This window comes from Chiloscyllium plagiosum, chromosome 13 (assembly GCF_004010195.1).
Source record: "Chiloscyllium plagiosum isolate BGI_BamShark_2017 chromosome 13, ASM401019v2, whole genome shotgun sequence".
Lineage (NCBI taxonomy): Eukaryota > Metazoa > Chordata > Chondrichthyes > Orectolobiformes > Hemiscylliidae > Chiloscyllium > Chiloscyllium plagiosum.
This window is the reverse complement of record NC_057722.1, coordinates 22,795,920-22,820,322: the sequence shown is the minus strand read 5'-3', so window position 1 is coordinate 22,820,322 and position 24,403 is coordinate 22,795,920. Positions and strand designations below refer to the sequence as shown.

Below are 24,403 nucleotides of genomic sequence, written 5' to 3'. Positions count from 1 at the left end.
GACAAAGGAGGTAGTGAAGAGATTTGGATTTCAGTAGATGAGTACACAACAATGAGTAGACAAAAAGAAAAAGCATAGGGCTTTCAGAGGGTTAATAATGGAAGGATATGATAACATAAGTTAACTTTGCAATTTCTTGTGCTGTTACAGAATGAAGCTGCATTTACTGCTCGTGTCTGATGAAACTGATTAATAGGCTGAGGGAATCAAAATTAAACAAGAGAGAGAGAGAGAGAGAGAGAGAGACGGGAAAATGAAATGCAGTTTAACAAAAAGATGTACTCACAGAGGGAGAATTAGGGAACTTGCAACCTGGTTCAGTTAGAAATGAAAGAGAGACACCATGAACTGAGCCTAAATGAAATGACCCTGGAACATTCAAGCAACGTGTGCATAATGTCCACACATACACACTTTTTTTTTGTCTGAACATTATTAGCTTGTTCAACTACCTGGAAGCAGGAAAGGGTAGGAATTCGTCCCAGTGAATTCTATCCATTTTGTGCCAGGGTGTAGCTGCAAGGGAGTGGGGGCCCTTCAGAAAATGCCTAGCAATTTACTTCAATATTAATTTGGCAGTAGGCTCTCCAGTATTCTATAACAATCTTCAAAACCTTGGAAAGCAAGATGTCTGATATAAAGTGATCTCAGAAAGGGTACACATTTCTTGTTACCTTATCTGTCACATTTGATGACTCATAAGTTTTTAAAATACTTTGCTGTTATTGAAAGTTGATATTTTTAAAAAAGTCTTTGACATCTAATACAGGGCTTCCCAAAGTGGCAGTCAGGTCCACAAATGGGGCAACAAGCCGAAATTTGAGTTGCAAGTTCAGAGACACAATCCTCAACACATAGCTCCTTCATTCTCCCTGGATCTCACAAATCTTCTCCCCACCCTTCACAAAAGGGCTTGGAAAAATTTGAGAGCCTTGAAATTAGGTCACTGTGGGCAAAAGTTTGGGACGCGCTAATCAAACACAATGGGATACTCAATACAATGCTGAAATGTCAGAGTAATTTCATTTCCTATTAATGATTACATGGGCAACACATGACATAGTCCTCTAAGTTAATTTTGCTCCATCCTCAAACATAACAATACCTGGTTATTTGCTTCAGCTTTTGAGAACCTGTGCTGCATGAAATCAACTGCTGCATTTACCCAGTTTATCTGCATTTCATAAATGAAGTCCTGTTTCTTGCATCATTTTTTAAATGTCCTTAGAGTTGGACAAGACATTACAAAAGAAAATCTTTTTCCTTACTACTATCACTTCTTGTGGTTTTATGGTGAATTTAGCAAGTATTTTCTCCATCATTTCACAGTACCTCTGATTTTGGTTTTACTATATAAGCAGCACCATCCATTTAAACTTTGAGTTGGAGGAAATGGGTTTCATTCATTTCACATGAAAAACACAGATTAAGTACCAGAGATCAGACATGTCAATAGCACAAAACAATTCCAATTCTTGACTTCATGAAGGACACGTAACTTCCTGAACTTTGTGGAAAAAGTATCTACTCAAGTTGAATTCCAAGATCATTTGGGTAGCGTGACACAATATGCCATCAATCATTAACACTTCCATCAGTTACATTTTGAGCTAATATGAACAAATTCACTGCCTTCAGTAACCCTGAAGAAAGGATAGGTATCTATAGTGCTTATCTCAACAATACAAGAATCTGTAACAAACTGCACTTCTAACACAATCTTTGGTGACAGTCTTTGAAATGGTTTCAGCTACAGCCAAACAGGATTGAAAGACAGATATAGGTATGCACAGACAGCACTTCTAGTTTCTTGTCACAATAACTGCATAAAACAACACAACCGGTGTCAGACAGTGATAACATCATTTTTATAGAACATCGATATGGTATGCTATGCAGCTGGTGCTCGATAAAGGTAAACTTGAAATGAAACATTACCACAATAAGACCATCACTAACTTCCTGGAAAGGAATTGACAAAATGGTCAGCATAACAGTGAGTAAGATTGAAGAGCTCAACCACTTCCTCCATTTCGATTGGGGTTGTGGGAGAGGTGCAGTAAAAGGCCAGAGGCTATTTAACAAATCATTCACAAATAGCGATTCTAGGATTACCTCAAATATAACTGGGAGCTTGGAATTCCATTCTCAGCTGCTTTAAAAGTGAATGAAACTGCAAAGAGTGGGTGTCATTTTCTTTCAAAAAGCAAGTATACATACTGCATGATATGGTGGTTCAGTGGTTAGCACTGCTGCCTCACAGGGCCAGGAATCCAGGTTCGATTCCAGCCCCAGGCAACTGTCTATGTGGAGTTTGCACATTCTCCCAGTGTCTGCGTGGGTTTTCTCTGGGTGCTCCAGATTCCTCCATTGTCCATAGTCCAAAGATGTGCAGATTAAGTGAATTGGCCTTGTTAAATTGCCCATAGTGTTCAGGATGTGTTATCTTAGTTAGGGATAAAATGTACAGTAATAGGGTAGGGGAATGGGTTTGGATGGGATATTCTGAGGATCGGTGTGGTCTTGTTGGGCTGAAGGACCTGGTTCCACACTGTAGGGATTCTAATGATTCTATAATCAGAAATCACGCCTGGTTTAAGAAAAAGGAGAAAAAAAAAAAGAGTTCAGATAGATTGAGAAAATAAATCGGTGGTTAATTAAGATTGCAAAAATCAATTCTAGAAAGATATCATGTAATGGAAGAAAGGCAAGGAAAAAAGTGTTATCATTACAGAGGAGGCCAGTTCAGTTTGAACTCTCAAATATTAAAAAAGGTAGATTTTGTAAACTGCCGTGTGGGAACGTGTTGTTGAAATCTTGAAAACAGAACAGATGGTTTCAGAATTTAATACGAATCTAACAAAACAAAACAATCCGATACATCTATGGATACTATTATCGTATGACAGTATCTATTACTTAGTACATGATATTAACATACTTCAATTCATGAATCTTCAGATGCTGTGCAGCTTAAATTACATAAACTGACAATAGACAGCAACCTGGCATTTGTCTGTTACCACTGTAAAGCATTTGGGCCTATTCAACGTAGTTTCATCCGATCATGCAGCATGGTTTGTCCACGTATTCCTAAACAATCGTTCTCAAGAAACCTAAAGCTTCATGATAGTAAACCTCAATTGATTGCTACAGAACAGAGGTGGAGGTGGAAGCTGAAGTGACATCGGTAAAATACAACCCCAAACCACTAAAATTAATGAGCAAATGTCATAATATTGTACACTAGCCAGTATGGGAGCAAACAGGTGGATCTAGTTGATTTTGGGATAATTTTTGGCAGGAACTGGGTGCACCAAAGGATCTGTTTCTGTGCTGTATGACCAAGTACATAATACCAACTTATCCACATGCGTTGAAAATAACAAAATTTTTTAAATTGTCAATTTAAAAATGTAAAATCTCACTCTTAAGTGCTTTAAACTAGCAGCTATTATATCAGTTTAGAAAATTTGTTAAAAATTAAAAATTTGAATCATTCTATTCACCCTCAAAAAAATACTCTAAAATTTCTATCGGTACAGAGCATAAACATTCTAGATTCTAAGTCCATTCCATCCAAAATTCTTTCATTTTTAAAATGTCACAATTTGTTGTCAATGCTCAATATAATTATGCCTTGACCTGAAAAAAAGGATTGCATATCCCACTTTTGAATAGATATTAAAAAGGCACCTAAACATGATAAGTCAAAGTTCTCAAAAAAATACAAAGATACATTAGATAAAGAGAATCATAACCTAAAGATGAAATTAGAAGTTTTAGATTAACTCAATTTGAATATCATCAGGACAGCAAGTACAAAAGCAAAATACTACAAAGATAAAAAACATAGGGCATTGAGTATAGAAGTTGGGAAGTTATGTTGCAGTTATACAAGACATTGGTGAGGTTGTACTTGGGAATATTGTATTCAGCTTTGGTCACCTTGTTATAGGAAGGATGTTATTAAAATGGAAAGAGTGCAGAAGAAATTTACAAGGATGTTGCCAGGACTCAATGGTCTGAGTTATGGAGAGAGGTTGGACATCTAGGACTTCTTTTCTTTATAGTGTAGTGGACTTAGGGGGAGACCTTATAGAGGTGTATAAGATCATGAGAGGAATGGATAGGGTGAATGCACCTCAGTCTTTTTCCCCAGGGCTGGGGAATCAAAGACTAAAAGAGCATCAGTTTAGGTTAGAGGAGAAAAAATGAAAAGGGAACCTGAGGGGCAACCTTTTTTAAAAAACACAGGGTGGAATGCATTTGGATCGGCTGCCAACAGAAATGGTTGAGGTGGGTACATTAACAACATTTAAAAAGGCATTTGGACAAATACATGGATAGGAAAGGTTTAGAAAGATATGGGCAAAATGCAGGGAAATGGGTTAGCATGGATAGACATTTTGATCAGCATAGACCAGTTTCGGCCACAGGGTCTGTCACAATGCTGCAGGATTTAATGATCCGATGAAATGAAAACAGGGAATTTTAGAAATACTCAACAAGGCTAGTAGCATTTTTAGAGAGAAGAAACAGTTGAAATGTTGCTGCAAAAGTCACAGACCTGAAGCAACTGTCTATTTTGCCAATACATAGTGACAGGAGATCCCTTTAAATAAGGTGGGTGGATCTCAAGTCTGGGCTTCACAGGGCTTTCTGATTCTCGCCAAAGTAATTAAAAGGTGCAGGCTGGTTGAGGTTTGACCTGGACTATTCCATTGCAGAGGTAGACATGCCATAGTGACTGCAATTTTCATGCGGTCAGGTCAGCTTTTAAAACACAGTCATTACTCACAACGTCTCAGAAAAATGAATCCTTATAAGAGTACAAAGGCAGTAGAAGATTAGATTCCCTACAGTGTGGAAACAGGCTCTTCAGCCCAACAAGTCCAAACTGACCCTCCGAAGAGCAACCCACCTGGACCCATTCCCCAACATTCACCCCTGACTAATGCACCTAACACTATGGGCAATTTAGCATGGCCAATTCACCTAACCTGCACATCTTTGGACTGTGGGAGGAAACTGGAACACCCAGAGGAAACCCATGCAGACAGGGGGAGAATGTGCAAACTCCACACAGACAGTCGCCTGAGGCAGAAATTGAACCTGGGTCCCTGGTGCTGTGAGGCAGCAGTGCTAACCACTGAGCCACTGTGCCTCTGAAGTATACTTAAGAGGGAAATCAGTAGGGCAGAAAGAGAACAGGGGATAATCCAAAAGGGATTTTACAATTACATTAAAAGGTTCAAAAGGGTAACGAGGGAGAGGATAGGGCCCCTCATTGATCAACAAGGCAGCCGATGTGTGGAACCACAGGCGATTGGCGGGGCGGGGGCGCGGGAAGCGGGGGATGCTAAACGAGGATTTTGCATCAGTGTATATCATGGAGAAGAATATAGAAACTAGAGATGAGTGTGAGGTGCTAGAAAAGCACAGCAGGTCAGGCAGCATCCGAGGAGCTGGAGAGTCGATGTTTTGACATAAACCTTTCATCAGAGCTTATGCCGTGAGGTCGATTCTCCTGCTCCTTGGACGCTGGCTGACCTGCTGTGCTTTTCCAGGACCACACTCATTACTCTGAACTCCAGCATCTGCAGTCCTCACTTTCTCCTACAGAAGCAAGAGGCTTTGGGGAAATAAATAGTGGCATCTTGAAAAATGTCCACATTACAGAGATGGTGGTGCTGGACATCTTAAAATGCATAAATGGATAAATCCCTAGGACCTGATCAGGTGTACCCTAGAATTCTGTGGGAAGCTAGGCAAGTGATTGCTGGACCCCTTGGGAGACATTTGAATTCTCAACAGTCATAGGTGAGGTGCTGGAAGACTGGAGGTTGGCTAGCAGTGCCACTATTTCAGAAAGATGGTAAGGAAAAGCCAGGGAACTATAGACCAGTGAGCCTTACATTAGTGGTGGCAAGTTGTGGGGAGGGAATCCTGAGGGACAGGATTTACATTTACTTCGGAAAGGTATGGACGATTAGGGATAGACAATATGGCTTTGTGCATGGGGAAATAGCGTCTCACTAACTTGGAGTTTTCTGAAGTAGTAATGAAGAGAATTGATGAAGGCAGAGGAGTGGATGTGATCTATCTGGACTTCAGTAAAGCATTCAAAAAAGATGCCACTGAGTAGACTGGTTAGATCACATTAAATAGAGGGAAAACTAGCCATTTGGATACTGAAATGGCTCGAAGGTAGGAAACAGAGGGTAGTGGTGGAGGGTTGCTTTTCAGACTGGAGGCCTGTGACCTGTGGTGTACCACAATGATTGGTGTTGGGTCCACTGCTTTTTGTCATTTATATCAGTGATTTGGAATGTGAACATAGGAGGTATAGTCATAATCATAGAGATGTACGGCATGGAACAGACCTTTTGGTCCAGCTCGTCCATGCCGACCAGATATCCCAAATTAATCTATTCCCATTTCCCAGCACTTGGCCTATATCCCTCTAAACCCTTCCTATTCATATAACCACCCATTTTAAATGTTCAAATGTTGGAATTGTACCAGCCTCCACCACTTCCTCTGGTAGCCCATTCCACACATGCACCACCCTTTGTGTGAAGAGTTGCCCCTTAGGTCCCTTTTAAATCTTTCCCCTCTCACACTAAACCAATGCCCTCTTGTTCTGGACTCTCCCAACCCAGGGAAAAGACCTTGTTTATTTACCCTATCCATGCCTCTCATGATTTTATAAACCTCTAAAAGGTCACCCCTCAGCTGATGCTCCACCTTAGTCTCTCCCAATAGCTCAAACTCTCCAACCCTGGCAACGTCCCTGTAAATATTTTCTGAACCTTTACAAGATTCACACCATCTCACTCAGTTTCTCCCTACCACTCACTCTTCTGTGCTAGAAGGAAAACATCTCCATTTTCTCTTCATAACTGAAACAATCCAGCCCAGGCAATATCCTGGTGAATCTCCGCTGCACTCTCTCTAGTGCAATCACATTCTTCCTATAGTGTGATGACCAGAAGTGTATGTAGCACTCAAGCCATTGCCTAACACCTTGTACAGTTCCATCATAACCTCTCTGCTCTTGTATTCAATGCCTTGACCAATAAAATTAAGTATCCCAATCTGACTTGTTAACCACATTACTCACCTGTCCTGTTACCTTCAAGAATCTATGGACATGCACACCAAGGTCCCTCTGATCCTCTAAACTTTCTAGGATTCTATCATTCTTGTGTGCTCCTCTGTCTTGTTAATCCTCACAAAATTCACCACCTCACATTTTTCAGGATTAAACATACAAGAGTCAATGTAGACTACATCAACTGTACTACCCTCATCTACATACCTCCTCAAAATTCTCATTCAAACTTGTCTGACATGATCTAGCCCTGAAAAGTGATCCTGACTATTCTAAATGTAATCCTTACCTCTTCAAGTGAAAATTAATTCTATCCCTCAGAACTTGTTTTTAGCTGTCCTCTCACACCTTTCCTTTGGCCAGAGAGGATTTGAAAATGAATATCATGGCGCTGTAATCTCCTCCCTTATTTTGGTCTTGTATTATGCTGATACGTACTCTATACACAAATGGAAGAACAATTACAGACAAAGGACAGGATCCAAATACTGCAGAGTATGCAAAGGAATATGCATCATACAAAGGAAATGGCATGTCATATGGGGAAAAACATATGCACACACTTTAGGGCTAAAGGTACAGATGACCTCAGGAGAAATATCAGCTGAAGATTCTGACAAATCATTCTACATCATACAAAAGATCGGTTCAGTCAAGTCATTAGTTGAGACATGGTTTTTTAGACTATTGGAATGATTATTGCAGAAGGAGAACATAAGATCAACACAAAGCATCAGATAGGCACCAGTGCATCATGCAACATCATGACCTTCACAGATCTGTGCAAAGTGGCTCAACATGATGATCCAAAATGAACCCCACAAAAGTAAGAATGAGGCTACATGATGGTATCATATTCACGCTGAGAAAACAGATTGTTCTGTGATCATAGTGCAATAATGTGAAAGAAGATCTCAAGACCCAGATCATAAGTGGCAAGCAAAGGCCATTCATCTCAGCTGAAGCAAGTCCAAGGCTTAGACTGCTAACCCCTCAATATGATTGAAGAGACCTGCAGTGTGTTACAGCACATTAAACCATTGATTCTGAAACAGTTCCTACAAAAGTTCAATGAGGTGTTTATAAGGTCAGGATGTCTTTCAGGTGAATATCATCTTGAAGTAGATGAGAATGTAAGATCAATTCTGCACGTGCTGATGGGAATTTTAGCTGTCCTCAAGGCCAGTCTGAAAAATAAGCAAGAGAGCTGGAAAAGCAGGTAATAATAGAGAAAGTGACTACATTATGGATTAGTAGCTTAGCAGATGTAAAACAATTTGAAAAGCTGAGTGAACATCAATTCAAAAGATCTAAATAAAGTTTTGAAGCGATCATGCAAATCCATGCCAAGCATCAAAGGAACTTTGTCATAATTTTAAATGGCAAAGGGTCTGTTTCCATGCTGTACATCTCTATGTCTCCACTACACATGCAGATGTTTACTGTTATGTCAAGTGAAACTGAATGATATCTGCAACATTCTGACCACATACGGGATGCCCTTCGGAAGCTACAGATGGTTTGTGCATGCCAATTGGTATATGCATGACACCAGGTCAATGCAGACAACGTGGGATGGATAATAATTTTCTGGAGTGGAAGCTGTAGTGGATGGTCTGCTAGCTTATGGATGCAGAAATATACTGAAGAAGGCTTTGCTGTTCATGATCAAAACTCAGTGTGATTGCTATACAGAGTTCACCAGTTAAACTTGAAGCTGAACAAGAAAGAATTGTAATTAAAGATGCCCAAAGTCAGAGTCATAAAGATGTACAGCGTGGAAACAGACCCTTTATTCCAAACCGTCCATGCCGACCAGATATCCCAACCCAATCTAGTCCCACCTGCCAGCACCCGGCCCATATCCCTCCAAACCTTTCCTATTCATATACCCATCCAGATGCCTTTTAAATGTTGCAATTGTACCAGCCTCCACCACATCCTCTGGCAGCTCATTCCATACACGTACCACCCTCTGTGTGAAAACGTTGCCCCTTAGGTCTCTTTTATATCTTTCCCCTCTCACCCTAAACCTACGCCCTCTAGTTCTGGACTCCACGACCCCAGGGAAAAGACTTTGCCTATTTACCCTATCCATGCCCCTCATAATTTTGTAAACCTCTATAAGGTGACCCCTCAGCCTCCGACGCTCCAGGGAAAACAGCCCCAGTCTGTAAAGCCTCTCCCTATAGCTCAAATCCTCCAACCCTGGCAACATCCTTGTAAATATTTTCTAAACCCTTTCAAGTTTCAGGACATAGACTGACAACAAAATGACTTCACCCAGATCCCAAGAACTGTAGCAGCAAAGCAACAACCAATTGATGTTAAAGTATTGCAATGGTTTGCTGGTTTTGCCAACCATTTGACAAAATTCTTGCCCAATTTGTCTTTGGAGTGTGAACCATTACACCAACTCTTGGCCAAGGTCATGCTACAGTATAGCAGCAGTGACCACAAAGCAGCATTTACTAAAATCAAGGAACTAGTGACCAGTATTGCAATTCCATGAAATTATTGATTAAATCTCCCTGTAATGAACTGCCAGTGAGATAGGACTTGAAGAAATTCCTACTGCATCAAGAACAACTGGTTGCATTTGTATCCAAAGTATTAACATAAACAGAACAAGACTATGCTCAGAGTGAGAAAAAGAGTGTCTGGCCATTGTCTTTGCTTGTAAACATTGTCTCCTCCTAGTAGATATTGATGAAAAAGTGATAGTCGAGTCTGACTAGAAGCCATTTGAAAGCATTTTTTTCAAGCCCTTGCCATCCAAAAGTATTTTCAAACGACGTTATTATGGCTATAGAAATACCATCTGGATGGTATTTCCCAATACATTCCCAATGAAGAAAGTAAAGGATGCTATGACAGTGTAAAATTTTGTAAGTTCAATGTGAAGCAGCAGCTCATCATTCTCTGGAAGTTGTGAACTCAGCAGGGATATTGCATATAGCAGACAATTTTTTTTTCTCATATCAAGGAAATTACCTAACAAATTCCATCTTCCCAAAATGTTACAAGTAGTAGTGATGGAATGAAAGCCTGTGTTACAACATGATGGTGAACCTGTCTGCTAAATAAACCAAACACACAGAAAAGCTCACCTCGCCATGTAATCTGTTAAATTATGAGTGACAGAGAACTCCCCAAATTCCACTATTTAAAAAATATCAATTTTATTCTTTAATGCTAAAAGTGAACATTAAACAACTCTAAACCACCTTTTTCTTAAAGGTCTGTTATGGTTAGTAAGTTTACAGATGACACCAAAATTGGAGGTGTAGTGGAGAGCCAAGAAGGGTACCTCAGATTTCAATGGGATCTTGATTGGATGGGCTGAGGAGTGGTAGATGGAGTTTAATTTAGATAAATGTGAAGTGCTGCATTTTAGAAAGGCAAATCAGGGCAGGACTTTATACAAGTGCCTGGGGAATGGTGCTGAACAAAGACCTTGGAGTGCAACTTCATTGTTCCTTAAAAGTAGAGTCACAGGTAGATAGGGTAGTGAAAAAGGCATGTGGTATGCTTTCCTTGGATGGTCAGTGCATTGGGTATAGGAATTGGGAGGTCATGTTGCAGCCATACAGGCCATTTTTGGAATACTCATCTTCTTGGCGTGGGGAGAACTTTGTGAAATTTGAAAGGGTGCAGAAAAGATTTACAAGGATGTTCCCAGGGTTGGGGGGTTTGAGATATAGGCAGAGGTTGAATAGGCTGCAACTATTTTCCCTGGAGCATCAGAGGCTGAGGGGTGACCTTATAGAAGTTTATAAAATCATGAGGGACATGAATAGGGCGAATAGACAAGGTCTTTTCCCCAGGGTAGAGGAGTGCAAACCTAGAGGACATAGTTTTACAGCGAGAGGGGAAAGATTTAAAAGGCACCCAAGGGGCAACTTTTTCCAAGCAGAGGGTGGAGCGTGTATGGAATGAGCTGCCAGAGGAAGTGGGGGAAGCTAGTATAATTACAACATTTAAAAGGCATCTGGATGGGTACATGAACAGGAAGGGTTGAGGGGGATATGGGCCAAATGGGATTAGATTAATTTAGGATAACTGGTCGGCATGGACGAATTGGACTGAAAGGTCTGTTTCTGTAATTTTAATTCTATTACAGTAAACAGCATGAATCATACTCAAAATGGTCCCCTCATGTACACAAGTTAAAAAGCTGCTTGTCAGTCTTGAAACATCTGAATCTGGTGTAAGTAAGCATTGACCTCTTCTGTCAGAGAGCAACAGCCAATCAAGCAATGTTATCCTAGAGGCTTGTGTATTTCAACAAAATATGGGCTCTCAGTTGCTTTACAAGGATCTGGATGAGTGACCTACAGTATTGCCCTACAGTTAAAAGGGCTTATTTTATATAATAGTAACAAATTATGGATGAATGAGTGTTTTTCCCCCACATTCAATTGTCACTATAAGGTTCATTGGTTCTATACAATGTATAGAATGGGCCAATGGACATAAAAATTAGGGTTAGCTTGGCACAGGGGCATGACAAATCTGGAGTGGCTGGGTCGAGGGGTTAAAGCTAGAGGGCTTCATTTTCTTCACTATAACGGAGACAAAGCCTCACAAGTATTAACATGGGCCTCCTAAATAACACACCTCTGCATCTGATAGCCCAACAGACTTGAAAAGTGATTAGAAGCAGCCAGGAGGGGCTAACTGGTGGAGTTGGGCAGGAGGATGCGGGCTGCAGTAAAGATCCCGTTTTCTCCCAAGGTGGGCACCTCAAAACAGAAATTTTCATGGCGTGCAATTCTGGTCTCCTTCCTATCGGAAAGATGTTGTGAAAGTTGAAAGGGTTCAGAAAAGATTTACAAGGATGGTGCCAGGGTTGGAGGATTTGAGCTATAGGCAGAAGCTGAACAGGCTGGGGATGTTTTCCCTGGAGCGTCAGAGGCTGAGGGGTGACCTTATAGAGGTTTACAAAATTATGAGGGGCATGGATAGGGTAAATAGAGAAAGTCTTTTCCCTGGGGTCAGGGAGTCCAGAACTAGAGAGGGCAAAGGTTTAGGTTGAGAGGGGAAAGATATAAGAGACCTAAGGGGCAACTTTTTCACACAGAGGGTGGTACATGTATGGAATGAGCTGCTAGAGGAAGTGGTGGATGGTACAATTGCAACATTTAAGAGGCATTTGGATGGGTATATGAATAGGAAGGGTTTGGAGGGTTATGGGCCAGGTTGGGACTAGATTGGGTTGGGATATCTGGTCAGCATGGACCGAAGGGTCTGCTTCCATGCTGTACATCACTATCATTCTATGACTCTATGACTCTCTCTACCATCTGCAAAGCTGAAAACTCAGGCTATTAACTCTGCTTATTCCTCAACAGATGCTAACATACTACCGGCACTTTCTGTTTTATTAGCCCACAAGGCAACGGTGCCTTTCTGGTAGGTGCAAACAAAAGCAGAAAAAAAATTGTCAAAGACTATTTATGCCTGTTGCATGCTCATTCTTTTACAAACTGAGGAGACTTTTATTTGGTCCAAAATAGAACAAAAAAAAAAGGTCAAATAAATCATCTGCTTGAATAATTTTCAGAAACTCAGAACTCGATTTCAACTTAATACAGACAGTATGGGAAGAGAGTTAAAACTGTAGCCCTGAAGCAACCATTTTATGTTTCTGACCTTTTCCTACTCAACTGCATTTTAAATCAATTAAGTGACATAACCCACATCACTAAGGCAGTACCCTGAATAACATACGGATCTTGTGACATGATAGTTGAATCAATACCATGCTGTAATTTTTAAAAGAAATAATATTGGCAAAGATCTAAAGCCATCTGAACTGACTTTAAAAGAAACAATACAAAGGTCAATAAAAAAGGTCTAACCCTAATCCATTGTTTGGATCCAACTTTTGGAAGGATTGCTCACGAGTTACAAGGAGCTGGAGAGCTCTCCAGGCCACACAAGACTTTTGAACTGTCATCCTTCCATACCAGGTCTAATCTACTTCCCACTTGGCATTTATTTGACCTCTTTCCCAATGCCTGCCTCACAGCCCCTACAATATTGTGGTAAATGCTCAATTGATCCTATGGGACCCAGTGGTAGCCTGTTCTCATGTGAATTCATCAACTCTCTCACACACAACTTTGTGTCACTGTGATTCTCCTTTATGTTTTGTGTTAATTCCTCTTTTCTTTTGTTCAAACAAACTGCAATGAAAAGAAAAAAAGTCTATTATTGTCAAGCGTTCCACAAGCCCTGTGGTTTTGCAGAATCTGCTCTCCACCCACTGGAAGAGAACAACTTAATTTTCGCAGTAACCTAAAAGACAGCTCAGCATTTCCACTCTTCCAAGATTGAAATGCCAAGCACTTATTTAGGCACAAGTGCATTCACTCTCACTTATTCCTATCTTTACAGCAGAGTTTGAAAAATAAATTAAAACTTGTTGCTTCCTTTGCTGTTTTTTTTAAAAAACAAACCTGTCTAGATGACCTACAAAGCTTATAGGCCCCAATTTTAACTGAGGGATAGAGGTGAGAACAGAAGTAAGAGTTGAGGTTGCCCTGGCTCCCCATTGTGATGATTCAATCAGTTTAAAACCTAAATCTTATTTCAATAAGTGAGAGGCACCAAACCTTGGCATCCCTGGCAAAGCTAAGTTGATGCAGGGTGAAAAAGAGAGTTTAGACAACAGTAACAGAGAGCCTGGGTTTTCTTGCAGGATCCTGAGGAACACTCCAGTTTTTCCTCGTCCACAAAGCAATTTTTAAATGAGCTTACTCCACAAGCCCTCCTTTTGGATCGATTGCTTCTTGGTGTCTTGCAGTTTGCTGGTATTAAAGTGCCAAACACACAAATGAAAGTTAAAACAGTGTTGGGTACGAATTATATCATCAAATTCCAATGTCTGGATTTTAATGATGCCTTGGCTTGCTTTCCAGTTCCTCAGTGAAATGCTTGCTTCATGCAACAACCACAACAGCGAACATCAGCAACTTATTTGGCAGGGGTGAGGGGTATCACAGCTGAAACCTATCAAGTCCTCATCTGACATTCAGACAGACTCATCTTTTGGAGGATTTCTTGGTAACAATCAAAAGTGAGGAACCATGGTCAATTTTCCACTCCGAGCTGAATACAAGACCAATACATCTGGAAACGTAATTGAAATTTGGAATACATTTACTGTGTAATGCTGATCATCTACATGAACACCACAGATTCCTTGAAGTTCTAATAAGAGAAGTCCCCAACTTTTCAAAGTTCTAATAGGAGGGCAGATCTTGTGCTAGATCTACTCAAAAGGTACAAAGGCTCATAGGGAGTCAGAACAGAACAAAAATAAAAGGAACTTACATTTATAGAGAGAGTGCCTTTCACAACATCAGGATGCCTCCATGTGTTTCACAGACACATGCACTTTTGAAACACAATCTCTGTTGCAATGTAGGGTAATGGAGTGATCAATTTATTCATTCAGAAGATTCTAAGAATAGCAAAAGATAACAAAGTTACTTTGTGCCTGATTGATTGAGAGGTGAATGTTACCTCATTTACCAGTAGAGCACTCCTCCATTTTCAAATAGTGCCAGAAACATTTGATCATGATGCCCTGAAGGGACAGAAGGTTCTTGCTTTTGTCTCACCCAAAAGAGGGCACATAACGTATAACCTGAGTAACTGTGCTAAAACTGCAGCCTAAAGTATAGACTAGCTTCCAGAATGGGGCCTTCAGTTTCTCAGCAAGGGTACTACAACCAAGGCAAGGCTGGTACAAGGGCATCTTAGACATTAGATTCTTGCACCCTGCAAGTATATAACAACAAAAAAGAAATCCATTACAGGATTCTCAAGAAGCGGATTAACTTTGAGAAGATTATTGTAGAGAATGACTTTGCATTCTCGGCTCTAATAAACCAATGTACTTGCCTTTCAAAAAGGCCCAAAACAGAGGAGAGAGAGAGAGATAATGGAGGGAGCACTGTATCGTGTAATTTAACTGGATGCATTTATCACATTATTTGAACAATCAATACCACATCTGGCTAGTGCTATCCCATCTCAAACAAGTATGCTGTTTTGAAAATTGTAGCAGTGATGGACTCTCAGGGGAATGTAGCACGAACAGCCAGGTTACTGGTAGAGACTGGCTCTAATGTAACAATGGGTACAGAATATAGGAAATTAGGTAGGAATTTAAGAATTAGGTGCTCAAGGATAGTAATATCTGGATTGCTCCCGGTGGAACGAATTATTGAGGGTGGGACTTGGAGGATAGAACAGATAAATGCTTGGCTGCACAGCTGGTGCAGGGGAGAAAGATTCACAACACTGGTTCATTGGAATCTTTTCTGGGGTAGACATTACTTGTATAAGGAGGATAGATTGCACCTGAATTGGAAGGTGACTAATATACCGGCAGAGAGATGATTTGCAAGAGCTGCTCAGGAGGATTCAAAATAGTTGGTGGGAAGAGATGACCCAGTGAGATAGTGAGGAAAAAGATCAGTCTGAGACTGGTACAATTGGGAAAAGGAGTAAGTCAAACAGGCAGAAACAAAGTAGAGAACGAGCTAGGTTGATAAATTAAACTGCATTTATTTCAATGTAAGAGGCCTAACAGGGGAGGCTGATGAACTCAGGGCATGGTTACGAGCATGGGACTGGGATATCATAGCAATTAGAAAGACATGGCATTTTGATTAGGGATAACACTACAGCTGTATTTTGGGCAGATATTCCTGGGAATATATCCAGGGAAGTCACTTGGGTGGAACTGATAAATAAGAAAGAGATAATCACCTTATTGGGATTGCGCTATAGACCTCCCAGTAGTCAGCAAGAAATTGAGAAAGAAATTTGTAAGGAGAGCTCAGTTATCTGTAAGAATAATAGGGTGGTTATAGTAGGGAATTTTAACTTTCCAAACATAGACTGGGACTGCGATAGTGTAAACGGCTTGGCTAGAAAGGAATTTGCTCAGTGTGTACAGGAAAAATTTTGATTCAGTATGTGGATGTACCCACTAGAGGAGGTGCAAATCTTGACCTACTCTTGGGAAATAAGGTGGCTGAGGTGTCAGTGCAGGAGCATTTTTGAAACCAGTAACCATAATTTTATTAGCTTTAAAATGGTGATGGAAAAGGATAGACCAGATATAAAAATTGAAGTTCTAAATCAGAGGAAGGCCAACATTAACAGCATTAGGCAAGAACTTTCAAAAGTTAATTGGGGGCAGATGTTCGCAGGTAAAAAAACAGATGAAAAATGGGGAGCCTTCAGAAATGAAATACCGGGAGTCCAAAAACAGTATGTTCCTGTTAAGGTGAAAGGCAAGTAGTGTAGGAAATGCTGGATGACTAGAGAAATGGAGGTTTTGGTCAAGAATAAGAAGGAAGCATATGTCAGGCATGGACAGCAGAGATCGAGTGATCCCCTATAAGAATATAAAGGCAGTAGGAGTATATTCAAGAGGAGAATCAGGAGGGCAAAAAAAAACATGAGATAGCTTTGGCAAATAGGGTTAAGGAGAATCCAAAGGGTTTCCACAAGTACATTCACGTACACAAAAAAGTGTAACTAGGGAGAGAATAGGGCCCCTTAAAAAGATCAGCAAAGCCACCTATGTGTGGAACTGCAGGAGATGGGGGAGATACTAAACGAGTACCTCACATCAATATTTACCATGGAGATGGATATGGAAGATAGAAATTATGGGGTAATAAATAGTGACATCTTGAAAACTGTACATATTACAGAGGTGGTGCTCGATGCCTTTAAATACATAAAAGTGGATAAATCCCTGGGACCTGATGAGGTGTATCCTACAATCCTGTAGGAAGCCAGATAAAAAAAAAAGTGATTGCTGGGCCCCTTGCTGAGGTATTTGTATCAAGATAGCCACAGGTGTGATGCCGGAAGACAGGACATTGCCTAATGTGGTGCCATTCAGAAAAGCCAGGGAACTACAAACTGGTGAGCCTGACTAAGTTGGTGGGCAAGTTAGTTGGAGGGAATCCTGAGGCACAGGATTTTCATGTATTTGGAGAGGGAAGGACTGATTAGAGATAGTTAACATGGCTTTGCGCATGGGAAATAGTGTCTCACTAACTTGATTGGGTTTTTGAAGAAGTAAATGAAGAGGATTGATGAGGGCAGTTTGGTAGTCATGGTCTATATGAACTTCAGCAAGGCATTTAACAAGGTTCTGCAAGGTAGACTATTTAGCAAGGTTAGACCACACGAAATAGCAGGGGAGCTGGCTATTTGGATATAGAACTGGCTCAAAGGTAGAAGACAAAGGGTGGTCGTGGAGGATTGCTCTCCAGACTGGAGGCCTGTGACCAGCAGTGTGCCACAAGGATTGCTGCTGGGGCCACTGCTTTTTGCCATTTATAGCAATAACTTAGGTCTGAACATAGAAGGCATGGTTAGTAAGTTTGCAGATATCAAAATTGGAGGTGTAGTGGACAGCGAAGAAGGTTACCTCAAGACAGCGGGACCTTGATCAGATGAGCCAAGGAGTGGCACTGAATGGTAAGGTCCTAGGGGGTGTTGCTGAACAAAGAGACCTTGGAGTTGCAGATAGATAGGACAGTTAAGGCAGTGTTTGACATGCTTGCCTTCATTGGTCAGTGCTCCGAGTACAGGAATTGGGAGGTCATGTTGAGGCTATACAGGACATTGGTTAGGCCACTTTGAGAATACTATGTGCAATTCTGGCCTCCCACCTTTCAGAAGAATGTTGTGAAACTTGAAAGGGTTCAAAGATTTACAAGGATGTTGCCAGCATTGGAGGGTTTGAGATAAAGGCAGAGGCTGAATAGGCTGGGCTGTTTTCCCTGGAGCATCAGAGGCTGAGGGATGACGTTGTTGACGTTTATAAAATCATGACGGGATTGGAAAGGATGACTGACAAGGTCTTTTCTCTGGGACAGGGTAGTCCAAAAAAACTAGAAGGCATACGTGTAAGGTGAAAGGGGAAAGATTTAAAAAGGGATCTAAGGGGCAAGTTTTTCACACAGAGGTAGTATGTGTATGAAATGAGTTGCCAGAGGAAGTGGTGAAGGCCGGCACAATTGCAACATTTAAGAAGCATCTGGATGGATATATGAACAGGAAGGGTTAAGAGGCATATGGACCAAATGAGACTAGATTTATTCAAGATACCTGGTCGGTGTGGACAAGTTGGACTGAAGGGTCTGTTTCCTCTATGACTGTAACGGAACACCACAAGAATATATTTAACAATTAAAACTGTTAAAAATGCAAAAGGAATGATATGTCAATTCTGGCAAGTTATGCAGCATTGTACATTACAGTATTAGAGGGGGAACTGCAGGCTTCAAGGGAGATCAACTAGTCTATTTTATGTTTAACTTTTCTCTGAAGTCGAGAAAGTTAATTTTCTACAAATACATCATTATTCAATAACCACTAGCAATATTTAAAAAACATCTCAGAGGAAGTAGTGATTTTCATCAGTTGTCCTAAAGCAGCCCAAGTATTAATATGGGAGATAAGGATTTGCATCACACTCCATCACAAATAAGACTTCTTAATTACTTGCATGTTGTAATTTCTACACTTCAAACAAAGTGAAAGTTGACCACATATGGTAGCACTGAAATGGAATGTTTTTTTAAAAAAGTCAAATGGGATTCTTAAAGGGTTTGACAGGGTAAATGCTGAGAGGATGTTTCCCTCATGGGAAAATCTAGGACCAGTGGGCATAGTCTCAGAATAAAGGGGCACCAATTTAAGACTGAGATGAAAAGGCATCTTCCCTTGGAGGGCTAAAAACCTTTGGAACTCCTTGCCACAAAGAGCTGCAGTTGCAGAGCCCTTGTGCATGTTTAAGGAGGAGATAGATAAATTCTTGATCGGTAGGGTAATCTTTGGAAAAACACAGGAAAGTGGACATGAGAAATACTGGATTAGCCATCATTTCATTAAATGGCACAGCAGGGTCAAGGGGCTGAATGGCCTACTCTTGTTGTCATATTGAGCAATGAAACCTGCTGTCTTTTCTGCTGGTCCTGTTCTCACTAAACAGACAGCCACCAAACTCCTCTACTTATGTCCAAGCTAAACGCATTTGTAAATGATTGGTTCACCTTGTATATTCACCCTCATTTTCAACACTGTCCTCATTAAATAACCCACTACGGACCCCTCTGACCTTGCAACTCATCACTACTACATTAAATCTGCATTTAATGCGTCAGTGTCTTTGAACTTATCAAAATGGAATTTCAGTATTGTCCCGATTCTGCAGACACATATCAATGTCTGTGGCCCCATTGCATCCAATTTTTCAGTCCAGCAGATCCCCAGCAGCCATGAAGGCAGGCAAGTGCCAGGGTAGATTAGTTACACGAGCCACCTCTGTGTCTTTATCCTAATTTTTTTTAAAACAAGCAGTCAGCATCTTTAGGCTCACCACTCATTTGCCTCTACCACCTCCATAGTCACTTGCTGAGTATCCACCATGAGAAGACTTCAGGGACCATATAGAGATGAAAGAAAATAAAAAACACTTTTAACAGACCAACTAGAAGGACAAGGGCAAAAGATGTACGAGAGTACAACCACATGCAGGTTCTCCATGGTGCCATACAACTTACTGATTTGGATCTATAATAATTGATCCTTCAGCATCACTGGGTAAAAATTCTGGAACTCCGTCCTTAATAAGCACTGTGAGTAGCCTTACACCATAGGACTGCAGCTGTTCAAGAAGGCAACTCACCATTACATTCTCCAGTGCAATCAGGGATGGACTATAAATACTGGCCTACCCACATCCCATGAGAGAAAAAACATTGCAGCTCTCACTCCTGCACACTTGCTAGTGAGAAAACATTTCAAGAAATTTAAGCACAGTGGAATTTTTTAAAACCTTTTTAAAAGTACTCTGTAAGTGCATATAGTTACACTTTGTTAAGTGTACTTTCTACCCCCATTAACCCAACTTCCTCACGGATTCCCTCTCTTCATTATCTTTGGCCTTTATATTGATGTGATTCTACACATAGCAATAACTCCCTACTACCTCATCTATTTTTCCATTATTTATATGCAAGCTTCAACAACCAATTGCAACTGACCACGGAAGCTATTGCATCAAGTCCAGCCATTTTCTTACCCAATGTAATGTATTTTAAGCAACAATTCTTATGTAGCAATCAGAAACTGATTCAAAGTTTCTTTAGCACAGGAACCAAATGCTGTGTTTCTTGTTTAAATTACTTGGTCCAATACGGAATAAATGCAAATAAATTGGGTTTCTAAATTAGTGAAACAACTGTCTCACTCTTGAATTGTATCTCTGGAACAGAATAATATGCTTTTTAGATCACACGTTGACCTGGCTCAGGTTTTCTCCATGGTATCCTGAAGTGATGTGAAGATATAAATAAAATCCAACAGTGATCTAAAGCATACCATATTGATGCAATGCACAACACAGCATAGGACTAGGATGAACATTTCAGGCATAGATTCCTCTCACACCAAAATGTTCCAGGATGAAACTTTCAACTTAGATAATTAGTAGCATTAAATGAGATGATATCTTTAAAATAATCAAAATGCATAGGCTGGGAAAATTTTATAAAAAACTGAAATCAACTGGACTTTCACCTCAGGTCAAGCTCTGGCACATCCAATCAGCTATTCATAGGCACACCTTCATGGTAACCACCTATCCGGATACTCAGGTGACAAACAGAATGTACAAATGGGGGAAAAAAAAATAATTGGACAAATCATAGACAGGTTACCATAAAAGCTGTTCATTTAAAAAAAATACATCCCTTTCCATAAAGTGGCATTTGGTATGGCTATGCAGAGAAATTGAATTGCTGCTTTTCATTGAAAAATTTCTTAAATAAATACCTCTGTCTCTACTTAAGCAAAGGAAATTAGAATTCAATTATGCTTCGATGTCACTACATCACAAGCATAAAAAACATTCCCATTTATTTTGGCAAAGGAATATATAATGTGTGTATTGATTCTGTGAGAGGGGACAACTCAAAAAATTACAGAATTGCTTTGGACAAAAAACAAATCTTCCATTATGTCAATGTACTAACTTTCATTTTGAGCAAATAATTTAATTCTCTGCAAAAATCCCAGCTTAATCTGCCCCTTTACTTATTTGGATTGGTGGCAATCACCTTTTAACATATATTGAGGCAGCATATTGTTGCTTCATTTTGTTTTATTGCTATTCACATAAATGAACTGAAATGTAATTTTAATGCTGAATCAGATGCATTGGCAACATTTTTTTTTAAGTTAATGGTACATAACCATTTCTGTTAATCTACTTTGAATTGTCGCTATTTCAGCAGTAAGATTACGATCAAATCAATATCCCTTCGTTAAGTGATGTGCTTTGGAGGCTGAGAACAATACAGTGCTCAGCTGCCTCTCTGTCATGGAAAATTGACCTTGGAACTAGCTTACTCCACAGAGAGGAAGTATCAAATATAAAAACATGTAAACAGACATGTGGCACTTGCACTCAGCTGGACGCAACCACATTTGTTTGTTGGAAGGCTGCTCTTTTGTAGAAAAATCACTTTGCTCTTGGTGACATTGCAACTGGGCTGTCATCCTCGAGTACTTACACAATTGTTACCTCAGCAGTTATAAAAGGCAGCAATTACATTCCACCTTTTTGCCTTTGCTGGATTTCAACAGCTTATTTTGTGTCTTCTTTGTATGTTCTGTGTCTGCATTCCCATACTTCTGGGAATAGTTAAATGGCCACATCACTTTCTCAAAAGGAGAAAATTAAGCAACTTCCTTTAAATCAAATTAAACATAGCAATTTTTTTATTTTACATTGAAAGAAATAGAATTGCCCTACAAGTCTCCTGTACTTTCAGTTCTCAACCTGCCTACGTGACAAAACCAACCTCAATCCTTATTCCAGCCTTTTGGCAAAATCAGAAGATGAAATACCAAACTTCAATTATTTTTGAAATATAGAACTTGTTATATTATAAACATTTGTCAATATATTTATGAACTATAACAGTTTTCCAGGACTAGTGTCCAACAATAGTGATGATTTAGTATGCCAGTAAAAACAAGTTTACAATTCATTAATAAAATAAACCTTATCACACATGATATTACACTAAAAATTGAGAAGTTTTCATCAATTCACTAAGTGGTGTTCACAAGAGCTCAGTAACATAACTAAAGGACTGTAACCTTTGGATTTCCACTTTTTAAATATGTCAGATGTCTCGGTCAGTTTGACAGGTCAGTGATGGCAAAAGCTGATCACTTTGCCAGCATAACAAGCGCAATATCTGAGCCACTGCATTGACTTGTTAGGGTCAACCATGAGGTGGGCAGTGCCCTTTAGTGGAACCAATTATGGTGCACTATACAATTGAAAAAATAATCCAGTACTATTTCCATTATTGGAAGGATTTTGTTTTTGTAGAACAGCTTGTTTCTTCTAAGTCTTGACGACAAACCTTCAACAAAACAATAGACAAATCACTCACTCTTTGGCTTTCAGTATCTTCTGTGTTTGCTCACCCTGTAATTTTCCCACCAAGGGAACCAAATTAAGTTGGAAAGAGGCACACCTCACCACACCTGTACTCATTACCTTGCAACATCCCAGGCTGAACTGATAGTGCAGCACAATCATCCTTTGTATGCTTTGCTTTTGTAACGGTTCAACATGTCCTCTTTTTATCTGTTTTTGTTTCTCCTGCCCCACCCAAAAAAAGAGACTTACACATAGGTTAGAGAGGCTTGTTAGTCAAAAATTTACTCTCAGCATGCTACCGGCCCAGCGGCTAATACAATGAAGGACAGAAAAGGGGGTGCCACAGTTAACTTAAGTGTCCCTGCTTTTACAGGAGCTAAATTACACACATTTCCTGTGCTTAATCATTATCAGCTGGAAAATGCATTGTGAATGTGAGGTGAGGATAGGATTAGGCCAGCTATAATGGGCTCTATTGTAAACTCATTTGCAGACAATTGACCTTGAGACTCAAGATGGGAAATAGTCCCTTGAAAACTCAGGAAAAATATTTAACAGCAGAAAAGGCTGGGGGGGTGGTCTTCCCACAAGTCTTGATCTGTAGCTAAACCTGTGGCATACTAGAAAGAAACAATAACATTTCATATTTTATATTATATATGCAATAACATGTCCAAAGTTTTCTACAACCTCTACCATCGGGGAGAAGGTACAGAAGCCTGAACACAAGCCACCAGCCGGTTTCATAACAGTTTCTATCCGACTATTGTTAGAATACGGAATAGATTCAAACTCTTCACATTCGCCTGTACCTGTGTTTTTGTTTTTGCTGCTGTTTACCTCTTATTTACTATCTATGCTACTTAACTATGTGATCTGCTTTTCACTGTGCCTCGGTTCAATTCAATTCAATTCAATTCAAGTGTAGTCACTATTGTTACAGAAATAAAAATGGCAAATTGAAACATACAATCTCACAAAAAGTAAGTAACAAAACAATGGAAGACCCAGATATTCTATAATTGATGGTGCTGATGGAGAGAAGGATGCTGTCCAGATTTCCCCATTCTTGAAATAGGATCACAGCATCTCTGACATTGCATCAATTCCTACAATTTAAATTACTTACAGTGTGGAAACTCTCATATCTGTCGGAGAAATGGAAACCAAGAACTCCCGATTCTGAAACAGGAGTGCTACTCTCAAGCCTCACTGATAGATCACTGCCCACACTTTAAAAAAGGTGCTATAAATAGTAAATGTGTAATGTTGACATATTAAAAACAGAATTCCAAAACTGGAGAAATGGTGAGTTCCTGATTCCTGCGAAATCAGCAAACACTTCCAACATTTAATCCTGGCTAAACACATTTGAAAAGTCAAAGTAGGCTAACTGGAATCAGATCAGCAGAGTGATAACAGGACTGCAGCAATAAGTCCCATCTGTAAGCACATGCCAGTAAAATGTTTGAAAAGAAACACAAATACTCAAAATTATTCCAATCCCACTGTATACATTGTATTGAACGTAAGAATTGTACTTGTTTCTTTTTCTTATACAAATGGTTGTTACTATAGTTGGAAAGAGTAATTTTACCAGATGAATGGGGATTTACATTCAACCCCACAACACTAAATCAGATGCAATAAACATTGTCACTGAATTTGATCCTATTATTCTTGATGAGATCACAAATGACATTTTATTGGTTTACTGTGCTTATAGGGTGTGTATTTGCTCTAGATCATTCAGCATGGTCTTCTGTTCCAACCTATCA

General features: G+C 39.9%; 1 protein-coding gene across 4 annotated transcripts in view; it reads right to left on the bottom strand.

Annotated features, from left to right (window-relative positions):
- The window catches only part of pik3cb (phosphatidylinositol-4,5-bisphosphate 3-kinase, catalytic subunit beta), a 190,337-nt gene that overhangs the window by 152,424 nt on the left and 13,510 nt on the right, over positions 1–24,403 (bottom strand). For 2 of the 4 annotated variants that reach the window (XM_043702028.1, XM_043702027.1), the window contains exon 2: positions 14,459–14,588. The exons of 1 other annotated variant lie outside the window; for it this stretch is intronic. The gene's annotated coding sequence lies outside the window, so the exon portion shown is untranslated. Of the gene's footprint in view, positions 1–14,458; positions 14,589–22,874; positions 22,894–24,403 lie in introns of those variants that run through there. One more of the 4 variants, XM_043702029.1, reaches the window with a different exon arrangement.